Raw genomic sequence first — 17,058 nt, forward strand, 5'->3', positions numbered from 1 at the left:
ATATTACTCTGAAATTATATAAGCGATTGATATGTTTTACATGTTGTCAAGATGACTTGTGCGTTGCTTGCTTATTTGTTTTTCCTCCGGCTTGAAACGAAGAAAACTGAACTGCAGTTTTTGGGATTGATTGGAAAAGTGCAAAATCAAAAAGAAAAAAATACATTTCATGTCTCTAATATAAGTTATATTATTTTCAAACATCAATATAATCAATGCTTAAATTCTTCATTTTATAAACAGTGCGTGCTCAGTTACTGAATTCTGATGCTTTTTAAATGTTTCTTAACGCTAAAATAGCCAATATGGCTAATCTTAAAGTGCTGGGGAATCGAAAGTAAAAGTTCTTGTCTGCAATAGTAAACAACCTTTGACCATTCAAAATAAATATAAATGTAAATATAAATAATTTTTCAGTACAAAGTCCTCAAACTCAATTTCAATTCAGGTAATGGGAGGCCTTCCGAAATCTCATACATCCCCATTATTCTTGTTTTTTTAAATAACGGAGTGACTATTCTCACCCCCGGGATGAGAATAACAAATGGATCGAGCTCTCACCCCCGATGAGAGTAGAGGTCCTCGCCACTTCTCGCTATTCTCACCCCTGTTAACCAACACGTAGGGAGGGTAGGTAGCCTAGCAGGTCGCAGGTTCAAACCCCACCACCGTCGCGAAAAAAAAAAAAAAAAATTTTATTCTCTATTGTCTTCTGGCACTTTTCTACTCACTTCATATCTTGTTGTTACCAACATAAGTGCCTGCTCCACTCACTTTTCTGAATTAAAAATTCACCCCATACACCGGAGTATACTCAATGTCTCAATCGTTTCTATGTTATATTTTGTGATGAGAATATTGGCTATTAAGCTTAACTGCTGGTCAAAATTACTTCGCGATGGTGGTGAACGAATCGGCGATCTCAAGAAGTGGGTGAGAGAGGGATCTAGAAATGACTTTGGGTTTGAAACGAATATTTTTGTGTTCGTGGATAGCTCACACGGTAGAGCCACGCTCTCACCTGCCAGGCGGAGTTGTCGTACCAATAAGGTCGCAGGTTCAAACCCCACCACCGCCGCGGAAAAAAAAAAAAAAAAAAAAAAATTTTATTCTCTATTGTCTTCTGGCACTTTTCTACTCACTTCATATCTTGTTGTTACCAACATAAGTGCCTGCTCCACTCACTTTTCTGAATTAAAAATTCACCCCATACACCGGAGCATACTCAATGTCTCAATCGTTTCTATGTTATATGTTTGTGATGAGAATATTGGCTATTAAGCTTAACTGCTGGTCAAAATTACTTCGCGATGGTGGTGAACGAATCGGCGATCTCAAGAAGTGGGTGAGAGAGGGATCTAGAAATGACTTTGGGTTTGAAACGAATATTTTTGTGTTCGTGGATAGCTCACACGGTAGAGCCGCGCTCTCACCTGCCAGGCGGAGTTGTCGTACCAATAAGGTCGCAGGTTCAAACCCCACCACCGCCGCGGAAAAAAAAAAAAAAAAAAAATTTTTATTCTCTATTGTCTTCTGGCACTTTTCTACTCACTTCATATCTTGTTGTTACCAACATAAGTGCCTGTTCCACTCACTTTTCTGAATTAAAAATTCACCCCATACACCGGAGCATACTCAATGTCTTAATCGTTTCTATGTTATATGTTTGTGATGAGAATATTGGCTATTAAGCTTAACTGCTGGTCAAAATTACTTCGCGATGGTGGTGAACGAATCGGCGATCTCAAGAAGTGGGTGAGAGAGGGATCTAGAAATGACTTTGGGTTTGAAACGAATATTTTTGTGTTCGTGGATAGCTCACACGGTAGAGCCACGCTCTCACCTGCCAGGCGGAGTTGTCGTACCAATAAGGTCGCAGGTTCAAACCCCACCACCGCCGCGAAAAAAAAAAAATAAAAAAAAAAAATTTTATTCTCTATTGTCTTCTGGCACTTTTCTACTCACTTCATATCTTGTTGCTAGCCTAGCCGCCACCCCTTCTCGCTATTCTCATCCCGTATTACTATTACCTAACCAACAGCCAGATATAAATTGAGACAGGGGAGAGAAAGAAAGAAAGAGAAGAGAGAGAAGGGGGGGGGGGGGGGAAGACGAAATAGAATGTGGAGGAGAAAGAGAAGAAGAAAATACCAACAAATTAAAATAGAGAAAGAGGGGAGATGGGGGGAGGGCGAGAGAGATATGAAATATTGAGTGGACGAGAGAAAGGAAATACAAACAATATAAAAGATGTAGAGAAATAAAGTTTGGGGTAGGGGGGAGGGAGAGCGCGAGAAAATATAAACAAGTTAAAATACCTAACGTAGGGAGAAATTGAGACAGCTAAGTCAACACAAAATAAGACGAAATAGAATGTGGAGGAGAAAGAGAAGAAGAAAATACCAACAAATTAAAATAGAGAAAGAGGGGAGATGGGGGGAGCGCGAGAGAGATATGAAATATTGAGTGGACGAGAGAAAGGAAATACAAACAATATAAAAGATGTAGAGAAATAAAGTTTGGGGTTGGGTAGGGGGAGGGAGAGCGCGAGAAAATATAAACAAGTTAAAATACCTATTGTAGGGAGAAATTGAGACAGCTAAGTCAACACAAAATAAGAATATGCCCATAAAAGGAAAAGTCCAATTCTTAGAAATTGGGCGACTCCAGTTCGCTTAAAGAGAGAGAGAAGAGAGAGAGAGAGAGAGAGAGAGAGAGAGAGAGAGAGAGAGAGAGAGAGAGAGAGAGAGAGAGAGAGAGAGAGAGAGAGAGAGAGAAGAGAGAATCCCGTAGACAGATTTCCAACAATGATTCCCATATCTCAAGCCAGCCAGTCTACATTTTAAATGCACGACATATAAGTTCACCCTCCTTACGTCCAGTACCAGGAGAGATTTGATGATCAGGTGAGAGTGGCGATGAAAGGGGGGGGGGGGGGGTGCTAAGCTGACCCTACACAGAGATGAGAATAGCGAGAAGGGACGGCGGCTAGGCGAGGCTACCCTCCCTACCTGTTGGTTAACAGGGATGAGAATAGCGAGAAGGGACGGGGCACCCTGCCTACCTGTTGGTTAATAGGGATGAGAATAGCGAGAAGGGACGGCCGCTAGGCTAGGCTACCCTCCCTACCTGTTGGTTAACAGGGATGAGAATAGCGAGAAGGGACGGGGCACCCTGCCTACCTGTTGGTTAATAGGGATGAGAATAGCGAGAAGGGACGGCCGCTAGGCTAGGCTACCCTCCCTACCTGTTGGTTAACAGGGATGAGAATAGCGAGAGGAGGGGGGGGGGGGGGGGGGGGTTGCTAAGCTGACCCTACACAGGGATGAGAATAGCGAGAAGGGGCGGGGCTGCATGTTCACCCTCCTTACGTCCAGTGCCACTTAAAGTAGTAACGAGAGTGATGATGATGATCAGATGAGAGTAGTGAGGAAGGGGGGGGGGGGGGTGCTAAGCTGACCATACACAGGGATGAGAATAGCGAAAGGGACGGCGGCTAGGCTAGGCTACCCTCCCTACCTGTTGGTTAACAGGGGTGAGAATAGCGAGAAGGGGCAACTACCTCTATTCTCATCCCGGGGGTGAGAGCTCGATCGCTTTTCTATTCTCATCCAGCTGGAATTTTGCGTGCTAGAACCAGAATTCAGAAATTACTGTACTGTAGCTAGATATCGCTCTTCTATTCTATTCTATTTGTTGAGGGACACCTAACGCCTGCCTATTTAATTCTAATTCTTAAGCAAAATGTTAATTTCTCTTCTCATCCTCATCCATGTAACTGTAAATCTGTAACTTCGATTTTGAAGATTCCACGGACCACAAGTACTTTCATTTCTTTAGAGATGTGAAACTATTCCAGTGTCTCAATGCCGATGGTATTGACGAGTACATGTGGACATCCACTATCGAATGGGGAACTACAAACTTGGATGGCTTCCTCGTATACTGTTGAACACAAACCGAGGGACAATTTTACTTGCGCCGCATAAATACTCATATTTTTATTTATTTGATATTATGTCTTTGTTAGTGACTATGACAACTTTCTTAGTTAGGCAGGAAATACTGTTGTGCTTTGGCTTTATCCAAAGAAAATAAAGTCAAGCAACATTAAAGATTGCCAATAAATGTAACCTGTAGCATACTCTGTCCAGGTTTTGTTTTTTCACTTTGACTTTGAGTAAAGTCCTTTACACCATACATATCTGTATCTGTATGGTTGGCGCTGAAGAAACCAATGGTCTGGTTGTATTTCAGCGGTGTCCTCATTGGGCGCGGGCCCATGTCAGTCGGGCCTTGAGATCGTTTAGGTGTGGTGTGATGATGACCAGTTCATCCAGCCCATTCCACTCTGAGATAGTTCTAATGAAGAAAGAATTTCTGTAGTATTTATCACAAAACTCAGCTGTGAATAGGTGCCTATGTATGAATTAATGAAAAAAATTGTATGCTCGATACCGTAGAATTATTATGTTAGAAGTATTCTGAATTATTAGGACTAAAACTAAAGGTATCTTACATTTAACAAGAACTCAAGATAAATAGACCTGTCCTATAGTTGGACCGACTTCATTGTTTTGTACAGGCCTGCCTACTTGGCCTACTGTCATTGGGGGGAAAGCGGCTGAGTGGTTAAGGCATTGCACTGTAACCCCGAGGGTCCCATGTTCGAGCCCCCGCTTCGGGCACTTTCGTTTTTTTTTCCTTGAGCTAGCTATTTAACCCCCAGTTTGCTCTCTTGGACAACATGGGTGATTCCTGTTGACATCAGACATCTTGTTTGATGAAATATATATATTCCTTTATGGAATGCCTAGGCGACGATATCTTATGACGTCGTAGCGAAAGGGCATAATTGATTAATTGAATTATTGCTCGTCATTTAAAAAAATCAATGACTTATTTTCATTTCATGCGACCAAATAAGTTCTTTACCATTTATTTGTTGTTTTTCTTATTTTTGATTTTCATACAATCAGAGAGAGAGAGCTGTTCATTTATTCATTCTTTTTTTTGTCATTCATTTATTTATCTATTGATCTGTCATCTGCATTTTTTGCCAAATTGGGACCTAAAATTTGCCAAAATTTACCAAAAAATCCCCCCAAAATTTGCCCAAAAATTTGCCAAGGAGAACTAAGCGTTTCAGTACAAATTAACACGTGATACAGAGAAAAATATATATAAAAGACAATTTATTACATTTAAGGAGGCTACATTTATTAATTTACACAATGTAAAGCGATTTATGCGCCCAAACTTTCAGACAATCACACAGACACAAACACACAAACTTACACTTTCAGTCAGACTCATCAAAGGCAACATTTCTCAAGTTTCGCACTTTTTTTTTAGTTATTTTGTTTTCGCTTCTTTTTTTCCCCAAAATTTGCCACGCGATTTGCCAAAATTTGCGGATCGTCCTGATATTTGCGGCCGCAAAAAATGCAGATGACAGATTGATTGCTTTATTCATTTATCCATCTTTCTTTATCTATTTCATTATTTCATGTCGTATTCATTTTAAACATTTTGAATAATTCAAACAGATAAAAATTATGGCTAAGAACATGGAACCATCAAGTGACAACAAATGCATTTTCTGTAAAATTGCTGCAGGAGGAGAGGAGTCAAAAATCCTACATGAGGTAGACGATTTTGTGATTTTCAGAGATCACAGACCCGCTAGTAAAGATCATTTTCTCGTCATCCCAAAACATCACATTAAAAATCCAAAGCATCTCGGCTCAGAGGATATCGACTTTGTAGAGCGTCTTGTTTCTGTCGGAAAAGACTTTCTGAAAAGCCAAGGTGGTGACATCAGTTCTTCTCGTATCGGTTTTCACTGGCCTCCATTTACATCAGTCAATCACCTTCATCTTCACGTCATTTCTCCAGTTAGCCAGATGGGCTGGCTTGCCTCAACTATCTTTAAACCTGGAACATTTTGGTTTGTGACTTCAGACTGGTTTATCAACCATCTACGAAGCAAAAAGTGAAGTAAGCATCATCAACCTCTGTGCACTTTCTTGAAATCTCTTATCTTCAAGTGGGATAACTTTACCTCAAGGGGAAACTTTGCTGTCTTATTTGATCAAAAAACAAACAAACAAACAAACAAACAAACAAAATGAATACAACTACAACAGCTTCAAAAAAGAACAAAATAACAAACAGAATGTTTTGGGCTCAAAACCCTTCTTCAGCTGTCACTAAAAACAAATATATATACATTATCTACTTTAAAATTAGATAGACGGCAGCGGCAGATAGAGCTGAGTGACGTCATCTTCGTTCCTTCTTTTGACAAATTGCATATGTCACACGCTACAGTGAGTAGTGATGGGCAATTCTTATGCTATAATCACAACGTATGTAGTAGGGTGTGTGTGTGTGTGTGTGTAGGGAGGGGGGGGGGGGGGGGGGGGACTTGTGCACTTTTTAGAGTTGGTTCGCTTGATGTTCTAATAACGCCGTAATTATCAAAAATATATATGAGACTTGGATTGGAATCTGAGGATTAGATTAATGGCTAATATAACATACTTTCTTGAAGTGAAGTACTATAATTATTATTTTTTTAAAGTCTTCTTATTATTCTGGTTCACTCTGACATAATACCAGGAACAGTATCAATTTTGTGGGTACTAGTTTTATTTCCTTTGATCAGTAATCAAGTCTTTGTTAATGTTAGGCACATTCTGTTGATTTGTGTGATTGATTGATTGCGCAGCTTAGTTTGTGAATCCACAGAAATGCGCAATGATCAATCGAGTGTTGTGCATTCTGCAGATCGGTTAATACTACTACTACTACCATCACCATTACTTCTACTACTATGTGGTCTGAAGGTCCTGAGTTTGAGCCTCGCTCGGTGCATAGTTGGGTCCTTGGAAGAGGCTCTTTACTCACATTATCTCACCGTACTCAAGTGTAAAATGAGTACCTGGCGGTTAACAACGTTGTCTCTGTCGGAAAAAAAGTGTAATATCGCCTAACACTAACAGGCATCATCGTTTCACATGTTACATGTTGCTGTTGGTCAGGGACCCCTTGTAAGAGCTTTAAATGGATATTGCGCTATATAAAAGTTGAATTTTAATTTTTTTTTTTTTTTTTTTTACTACTAGATTGTTGCCCATTCTGTGAATCTATGAAAAGGCCTGCACGATCAATCGAGCACGCAAATCGATGCTACGTGCCTAACGTTAACAAGGAAATTAATTGCATTATGCTGAAAATTCTCAAAATGATCTGAATCCACTGAGATAAAGTAAAGTTTTCCTTTGCAGCAAAGTTACGTCCATTTTATAATGGTACCTGACCTATTAACTCTCTCAACCCTAACACCGACTATATCAGTTGTTTACCCAGGTTACTTTTACTACCCTATGCCTATATATTACATTTTTCTTAGACAAATTATAGGCTTAGTAACGAAGCTAATGTTTACATGTTAATGGTAGTTGAATAAAAATATTTATGCATTCGCTCATTTTTATAACAGTTTTTTTTTTTTTTTTTACAATTTTGAAAGGTGGCAAAAACCTCTAGGATTGAGTGAGTTAACCCAGTTGTCTGCCATACTCTGGAAAGACATCATGTTCAGTGTTTGCGGCGCTGTGGTCTTGTTCGAGCCTCACTTGGCACATAGTTCAGTCCTTGGTAAAGGCTCTTTACTCATATTCTCTCACCGTCCTCAGGTGTAAAATGAGTATCTGACTGTTAACAATGCTGTCTCTGTCAGCAAAAAAAAACCCTGTAATATCTCCTGACAGGTGTCATGTCTCGTTCTACATGTTACGTGTTGCTGTTGGTCAGGGTCCCTTTGTAAAGCGCTTTGAGCAAGTTTAGTGGATATTGCGATATATAAAAACTGAAGCTCAAGTTTACCGTGGTTAAAAATTTGGCCAGAAAACGTGTTCTTTTTTCCAATATCGATCGATTTATATCACCCTCATCTTGGCAAAGACTCTCAAACCTGGGACCTTACATAGTCTTCCATAAGTCCCAGGTTTGAGTGTTGTTGCCAAGATGAGGTTCATTTAAATCAATCGATATTTGAAGGGCGAGTTTTTTGGCCATTTTTAAAAATACAAACGTTATATTTTTACTTTATTTTTTGGTCAGGGATAAGAATACGCATCACTATTATAACCGTCACGACGGATGTAGCGAAGTCATTACAACCGTTTGTATTTTATTGAGTTTGTGTTACATGGGTGCCTGTTCTACAGAAAAAGATCGTTACTTCCGAAGATCGCTACAACCGACTTCGCTACAAGTGGAGTGAACTCTACAGTACGTGTTTTTCCAAAGAACGGCAGTTAATTGGTTATATTACTGAACAGTCAAACCCTGTGAGCAATTTGTGGCCCTAACGCTTTTCCTCTTTTAAAAAAATTATATTTATTTATTATTTTGATCCTGTGATATACATGTTATAATAATATTATGTGATAAATTTCACTTTTCAACTTCTTTAGGATAAATATATTATTTCTCTAAGATAATGATCCGAACAAGTGTGTATGAAAGGTGCCAGACAAAGCAAGAAAGAAAAATACAAGAAAAAAAATAAAACATCCCAAAAAATCAGTCTACCTCGACTGGGGATCGAATTTCAGAAGGTCTGAGAAAGAGAGAGAGAGAGAGAGAGAGAGAGAGAGAGAGAGAGAGAGAGAGAGAGAGAGAGAGAGAGAGAGAGAGAGAGAGAGAGTATAATCCTTTGATTTATTTATTGTTCTCCAAACATCACAGAAAAGTGTGTCTAATACTAAACACTAAAAGCTTAGGACATGTTTTTTTCAGTCTTATTGGAATTCAAGCCACAGTGAGCTTGGTCAGTAACTGAACGGGTGACAAATACTCATAATATATGTCTGTCCTCGGCAAAGTGTTCTTTGATGAAACATTTTTGCACTCATTATTCCACATTCTCCAATTTTAACAAGTCACCTCGTTTGAATATTCTAAACTATGCTACTTATTTATTTGAAAGTTTCAGTTCTGTAGACGGACAAGCCTTTCTCCACAAAGTGTGGTTTATTTATGATTATCATTATGATTGTTTATAATAAAGAGCCGTTTCCATTTCACATCATGAATGGCGAGTTCCGGTTATTTGTGTTTTTACATGTTATTGGTAGGGACTCTGATAGTTCAGCGGTAAAGCTCTCACCTCACAAGCGACGGGTCATTGGGTAATGATCCTTGGTGCAGTTGAGACCCCCCCCCCCCCCCCCCCGCCCCCCCCCCTTCCCAGCTCCCCTGACACCTTGTTCTCCCAGCAGCCTACATAATTGAATAACTGGATCTATCTATACAAACTGGCGGAAAGTACTTATTAGTATTCCATGGCCACGAAACGGGTAGCAAACAATTTTGATTATCACGTTTAACGCTTTGGAAACGATGGTTTCGGACTCAAAGCCCTTCTTCAGCCAACAAGAATAAAAACAATTAAGACATAAATACATTACTTAAAATCTCAGAGGAAAAGGACGTGATTTGTTTTTCTTCCTTTGTTGCTTTTCTGCCGTCTATCAGGGTTTTTAAGTAATTTGTATTGATATTTTAAATGTTATTTTATTATTATTATCGTATTTTTTTTTTTTTTTGGTTCGCTGAAGAAGGGTTTTGAGCCCTGTTTGATATTTTGTTCTTTTTTTTTTTTTATAAGCTGTATTACTTTATGTCAATTAATTAAATTCTTTGATGATTCAAAATGGGATCTCAGTCTTGTATATTATCACCAAACACTATATTTAGTGTATCGGATCCCCTTAGAAGGGAATTAATTTAAAATTTAAAAAAATTTAAATGAGCTTTTATATAGCGCAATATCCACTAAACGTGCTCAAAGCGCTTTACAAGGGGTCCCTGGTCAACAGCAACATTTAACATGTAGGACGGGACATGCCGCCTGTTAGGCGATAATACAATTTTTCGGACAAAGACAACGCTGTTAACGGCCAGGTACTCATTTTACACCTGAGTACGGTGAGAGAAAGTGAGTAAAGAGCTTTTTCCAAGGACTCAACTATGCGCCGAGCGAGGCTCGAACCCAGGACCTTCCGATCCGAAAGCGAGTGTCTTTGATGATTCAGCATGGGATCTCAGTCTTGTATACACTATATTTAGTGTATCAGATCCCCTTAGAAGGGAATTCAGTGTATAACTGCTTGTTGGTTAGGTTGGAGCACAGACTACTAGGAGCAGACCAGGCAACAGCCACTTTTTAGTGGCTAATCGTCCCTGGTTGCATAAAAAAAGAAAATGGCGGCGCTCGGCCTCTCGTGTTCATATTCTTTATGGGGGAGTAGATAATGAGTTCCCTATATGGCCATGTCAATCATGTAGACATCCTTTGATGATATAAGCCTACCATTTGATGTCTGCAGTCGCCTTTTCGTTTTCTACGGTCACTCATGGTTAAACAGTCGTCAACAATGAACTGAACCATCGTTGAAACACTGGAAGCCCTCATCTCATAGTTGCGTCACAATCACCACGTTGCTGAATATATTATCCAGGCACGGTTGATAGGTAAAAAAGCCAAATTATGTTCTAGTACGTCCTATATTCTCTATGGGTTGGAGGTCCCGATAGCTCAGTTGGTAGAGCACTCACTTCACACGCAAAGGGACCGAGATCGATCCCTGTTGCAGTCGAGATTTTTTTTCTTTTCTGACCCCCCTGTCCACCCAGCAGTGATTGGGTAGCTGGGTCCATTAGATCTGGCGGAAAGTACTTTACTAGATCTGGCGGAAAGTACTTTACGATAGACTGGCGGAAAGTACTTTACGATAGACTGGCGGCCTATCCAAGGGGTAGCAAGCAATTGCTATTGTCCGTTTCATGCTATAGAAACCGGAATTTACTCCGGCTCCATGGACCGAATGACCCTGAAGGACTACTTTTGTGTGGTTAGTTTGGACTCTATAGTCAAGGACCGAGTGGAAAAGGGTGTGACACTAACACCCGAAGAACCGAGGCTTGAGCCCCACTCTCAGTATGTATATCTCATTGATCAAGAAATGTATCCCCTATTAGGCGTATTACAATTTTTAGGACAGAGATAACGCCTTTAACGGCCAGGTACTCATTTTACATATATGAGTATAGTGAGAAAGTGTGAGTAAAGAGAATTTTCGAAGGGCTCAACTATGCACCGAGCGAGGCTCGAACGGAGGACCTTTCGATCCGAAAGCGAGTGTCATACCACTAGACACATAGCCCTACTATAATACTGGCCAAAGCACGAGGACGATGACCGTAGGGGTTAAGGCTATCGTATTCGTTACACAAAGCGGGGAAATTGAATCCGTGTGTCGTCGGCAAACAAATTTTCGTCAGTCTGTGTTTCGTTTTATTCATGACGTAACTATAGTACTGACCAAAGCACGAGGCTCTTGACCACTACCGTGGCTATTGTATTGGTTACACAGGTACCGTGTGTAGTGTGTAGTCAATCAAATTTTGATCAGTCTTTATTTCAACTGGCATTGGACACAACCGCTTTGTTTTCTCTCGCTGCTTCGTTCAATTTGCTGGATTTTTAAATTTTTATATTTAATTAAATGAAATTGTGCTTATCGTTGTTGACATTCCGGATTTTAATACTTATATGTTATATATTTAATTAAGTGAAAGTGTGCTATCATTGTTGACACTCCGGAATTTAATTCATCATTCTTTGTTTCAACCTTGGTCACAACCGCTTTTTTTCTCTCTCTCGCTTCATTCAATTTGCTGATATATATTTAATTAAGGGGGGGGGGGGGGGGGGTGTTCAGTGGAAGTGTGCTTATCATTGGTGTGACATTCCGGAATTTAGTTTATCATTTCCTTATCGGATTATTTATTTATTTATCACCGCATTTAAGGTAAGATAATGCAATCTTCATCATCATCATCATCATCATCATCATCATCATCATCATCATCATGATCATCATCACATATCATTATCATTATTGTCATCATCATTTGTCGCTTCCCCAATCTTTTATTATCTCCCAAATATATCTTACCTACCCCCTTCCCTCTGTAAGAGAGTAAGCCTATGCAAAAGGTTATCTAAGACATTTGGTGCAAACTGTCAATTATATATCAGCAAATGGGTTTAGTGAGTACATAATGCAGGCATATCAGTTAAACTTGGTCCATGCATGATAGGTTTGGGCAGTTATTATGTCAAAGTTACTGGACAGGTTATCATGTTGAGTACTATTTAATCAATCATTCTTAAATTGGTTTAGGGTGTTGAAACAGGTGAAAGGGGCATTTATCAAAATAATGTTATATCATAAAAGGCGGGGTTTAACATCAATATGTAGGAATTGACGTTTCAGGTTTGATTATCATTTGGTCTTACTCTTAGGGGTTGGATTATAGACTGACAGGGAACTGTCAAAACTGCAAGGGGGCGTGGAAACAATGGAACTGTGGGTAAAATTTTGATAGGGATAAAAGAGGATGTTTCGAGGAAAACGGGAGATTCTGATTCTACCTTAGGATTCTGATTCTACCTTAGGATTCTGATTCTACTTGACCATGAGTTGCACACTTTAAACCTTATGTACTCACCATCTTTTATTTGAATATTTTTGGACATAGAATTTGTTTGGTTGCAATTTGTGAAAATGTAAGTTGGATTGATAAACAACGCAATAAAAATCGCTATATAAGATCATAAGCCATTACATATGTGTGCAATTACGCCACATTATGTATCTAATTTGGTGTCGTGACTCAGGATTCTTATATATCTTTATTTGGAGCCCTGATACCATGATGTAAAGATGTTATCATTCCGAACCATGGAAACACAAGAAATGTATATTGTTGCGGTGTTAACATCTATTAAAGTTTTTGTGAGACTCGAATTTTGAAGTGAAAATTGTGAACAGATAGGAAAATAGTTTTATTTGGGAAAGAAAATGAATATCAATTTTGAAGGTGAAGTAGTGGAATTATTTTGTAGAGAAATATGAAAAAAAAATATTGAAATTATAGATGATTCCTAAAATTCTGATAAAAGACGGTATTTTAAAAAATTAAACGAAATAATATTGAAATTAAGAACCATAGATGGAATAAGAAATATATTAAAAACTAAAAGCAATATATTATAGAACGGCAAAAATAATAATAATAATAATAATAATAAAAATAATAATAATAATAATAATAATAATAATAATAATAATAATGCATTGATGCTATACGTATTTTATTTAATTAAAAAGAAGAGAGGGAGAGATGAAAATAAAAATTGCAGAATTTAAATGAATATTTTAGTGCGTTTTATTTTTCAAAATAAATGAAAATGCGTTTACTTACAATCAAGCGTTTCGGAATAAATCTTCGAATATTAATTTGTACCGTTAATGGCAATGTTTTGTTAATATCAGTAACAAAGATGTGTCGATTTTTATTTCAATTTTTGTATGTTACTGTTGGAATTACATAGACAGTTGGTCCATTATTTAATGTTGTTACGTTTTATTTTCTGTCAAAATGACTCAAGAAGACGATTGCAATAATAACACGTACATTATAAGTTTGATAATTGAAAAATGTCTTATGGTATTTATTGTTATATTACAACATCATTGATTATATTCTTCTCCCGTCGATAGGGATGAATTGGTAGGTTGATATTGACTCTTTGAGATTCATGGGTTCATGACAAAGAGCAAAGTTTTATATCTGTTTGTATTCTTGGTAATAAATGTGTGGTTAACGCAGCCAAGTAATCGACAACAGAGCTAATTATATATTTGTAATGAGAAATGGCGTTATAATAGATTACATGAGACATTTTGATTTTATCACCGAAAATTAAGTTGAGTCACTATGAGTCAATCGTTGTTTTGTTTAGTTTTGTTTTGAAACGCGTTTCATCGTGATTTTTAAAAGGAGACATATTCTCATAATAACGGAATAACGGACTTTTGGTTTAAAGTCGGAGAACAAATAAAATGCCGGAGTATTCATTATTATGAAAGACTGATGTCTTGTAATGGGAGTTAAAATGTTATTACAGAAGAATAACAAAATATTGAAAATGCATTATCATGTCATGTGAGCTGATAATATTTGTGACACAAGTGGTTAACTTGTTAAGAATCAGCGAATTATAAGTAACCCATATGGTAAAATGCTGTAAATGCATAGTGGGTAAATGAGCGCAGTGATGTAAGACGCGGTAATTAAAGTGCACACGGTTTAAATTACGAGACGCAGGAATGAGGCGTTCGGGAATATTTTATTTTGCGTTTGATTAAAGCGCTTGGTTTAACATTATGAAATGACGCGGAAGGCGGAGAATTTTTATAAATACGATGCGCGTGGTTAAAGCGCATTCAATTATCAATGCTATATTAAGAGGCGCGAGATTACATCGCAATGAGTTATATGAATATTATTATAAGCCGAGGGCAAAGGTGTGAGACATTGAATTTTTATTGAGCAGAGTGTATATTGTTACTGCAAATATTTTGATTATCATATTTTTCTCCTATCGATTTGCTGTTGTAATTGTAATCAATATTTACTCCGTGGTTTGAATTTAACATTTATATCATACAATGTGTAACTGAGTTGAAGAAGTTATGTTCATTTGATTAGAATTAAATCTTAAGTGTATAATTAGTCAGCAATTAGGTGAAATGGTAGGAAGTGCTATGATAACACAAATAATAATAATAACATAAACAAAATGATATTTCATTAAATTAGGGATTTTCTAAGGGGAATAATTTGAGTTAATCAAAGACAGAAGTAGTGTTTCCACTAAAACATTATACATACAGTCATCACGAAAGAGGACACCTGAAAACATCAGCCATAACGGGAACGCTGATGACAACGACAGAGGCAACTCAAACACAGCCACAACAGAGGTCGGGAAATGTCCTAATCCCTTTGGTCTATCCACGAATACATTGAAATGGAGTAACAATCTCGACTACGCCATTGATACGTCCAGAATCAACACAATCTACAGACTACAAATACACAGCAACCTCAATTACATCGTACCTTTCGTCTTATACAAACTTGATAGAATTCATAAAATAATATCTGTATCAACACAGATTTCTTCCATGAACCTTTTTATATTTACATTCTTTATTGAACAATTGGATTACTTGTATATACTTCTACAACAACAATACCCAACGATGTACGATGTCAATAATTACAGAAACGTTCAAGATACGATTGTTTTTACAAAAATGATGTCCAATTGTGAACAATACTACTTCCTTCATATGCAGTGGTGAGCGTATTCAAATTTAAACTTATGTCAATATACAAGTGTGCAGCACCCATATCTACAACTTATAAACATTGAATATTATAATAAAGCCTGTCTTAGTATCATTGTAAAAGATAAAGGCTATATATGTATATAAGACAATGCAGGAAAAAGTATCGCAAAACGCCACATGAGCGATTTCCTTGGATTCATTATCGTATGATATTCAACAACCTGCGTTCAAATAACGAAAATATTGTTGACCTTATTCGACCCTACTACATAGTCTACTAGACTACGTTATTGATACATCCTTTACCTGGTGTGTGGACTCACATCACCCACCGGAACTCTGCAAGATTACATCATCTACCTGGGGTTTGGACTCATGTCACCCACCGGTACCCTACAGATTACATCATCTACCTGGTGTGTACTCACATGCCACCTCATCGAAACTCGATTAACAAACACAACAATTACAACACACGACCTCTGTCGACTACTACACACGAACTCTTTGTCAACACATGGCTGATTTCACAACTTTCTTTTGACTTGCTGGATAAGTCAAACTTCATTTAAATTCAAGATCTCGCACACAGTTAATCTTGAATTTTTACAATTTCATCTACAATGAGACTCAACGTATACACAAGACAACCACAAATATCTACGAGGAGAATCGACCCAGATGCCGGAGATGAATGGATTACAGCGACGTCACAAGACCAAGAAACAACCCAACAGGTTAAGCATACGTTTGCTACCTGTAGAGTCTTTTTTCGTCCCAAATTCAAAAGACTCGAACAAATACAACACACTAATTGCAAAAGTTGGTCACTTTAGTAACAGCCCACAATCACATACTATGTTAGATTTTACTTATTTAGTTATTTACACTGTACTAAATATGAATAAGTCGGACAGACTAATGACTGATTATTTACAAACACTAAATATGTGATGTGAACTAGCCGGACAGACTATTGTTTGATTATTTATTCAACGCTAAATATTTGAATGTGAAGACATTATTGTGATAATTCTAAGACATTACAGAGGAAAAAGTTTTTAATTAATTACCAATAGATAAAGTGAATTTATGACACTTGGGCTATTCAGTGACCATAACACACACAACAATGCAACACGTAGACTAGATACAATCACCTCAACTCTTATAGTTGATATATTTTTTTCATTACATGAAAACTCATTCTAAATGGAGACAATGACTTAATTAACAATTACTGACAATTTTTACAGGATGACCATTCTCAAAACGAACGGATTACTGAGAAATGTGACCTCTGATGGATGACCACAAAGAACAATTTGATATCAATGTAGTTGTAAACTACACCCTGATGACTTAAAAAGTTTAAAAAATTGAAACATCAACAATGAACAATGAATGACAACAACTTCAACTTGAATTTTAAAATGATGATAATGCTATTATTATGATTTATTTTAAAATATTTTTATTACTAATGAAATGTAATCCTTCGTATATGGATCTAGATGTCTATAATATATTATTTGTACCACATATTATAAGTTGGAATTAATGTAATAATGTTGTTTAAATGGAATCATACAATATAAGGGAATATACAAGGTATTGGTTTTGAGATGACAGGAAATGAGTAGACATACATGGAAGCTGAGATTATCACCCATGTCGTATAGAGTTGAATTTGAGATTGAATAAGACAACGTGAGTATATCACAAATGGAAATTGAACCATTCTTTTTCAAGCAAGAATATGGATATATGATGA

At 37.4% G+C, this 17,058-nt stretch overlaps 1 pseudogene across 3 annotated transcripts in view; it reads left to right on the plus strand.

Moving 5' to 3' along the window:
- The first annotated feature begins 317 nt into the window (after positions 1-317).
- LOC144978743 (adenosine 5'-monophosphoramidase HINT3 pseudogene) overlaps positions 318-17,058 on the plus strand; it is an 18,367-nt pseudogene continuing 1,626 nt past the window's right edge. The window contains exons 1-3 of one of the 3 annotated variants that reach the window (XR_013646583.1): positions 331-448; positions 5,550-6,000; positions 16,541-17,058. The exon at positions 16,541-17,058 is cut by the window's right edge and continues 1,626 nt beyond it. The product of XR_013646583.1 is annotated as an adenosine 5'-monophosphoramidase HINT3 pseudogene, transcript variant X2 (transcript). Of the gene's footprint in view, positions 449-5,549; positions 9,108-16,540 lie in introns of those variants that run through there. The other 2 variants (XR_013646584.1, XR_013646582.1) reach the window with 2 other exon arrangements.

This window comes from Berghia stephanieae, chromosome 8 (genome assembly GCF_034508935.2).
Source record: "Berghia stephanieae isolate SIO BIC M18660-M18661 chromosome 8, UCSD_Bste_1.3, whole genome shotgun sequence".
NCBI lineage: Eukaryota > Metazoa > Mollusca > Gastropoda > Nudibranchia > Aeolidiidae > Berghia > Berghia stephanieae.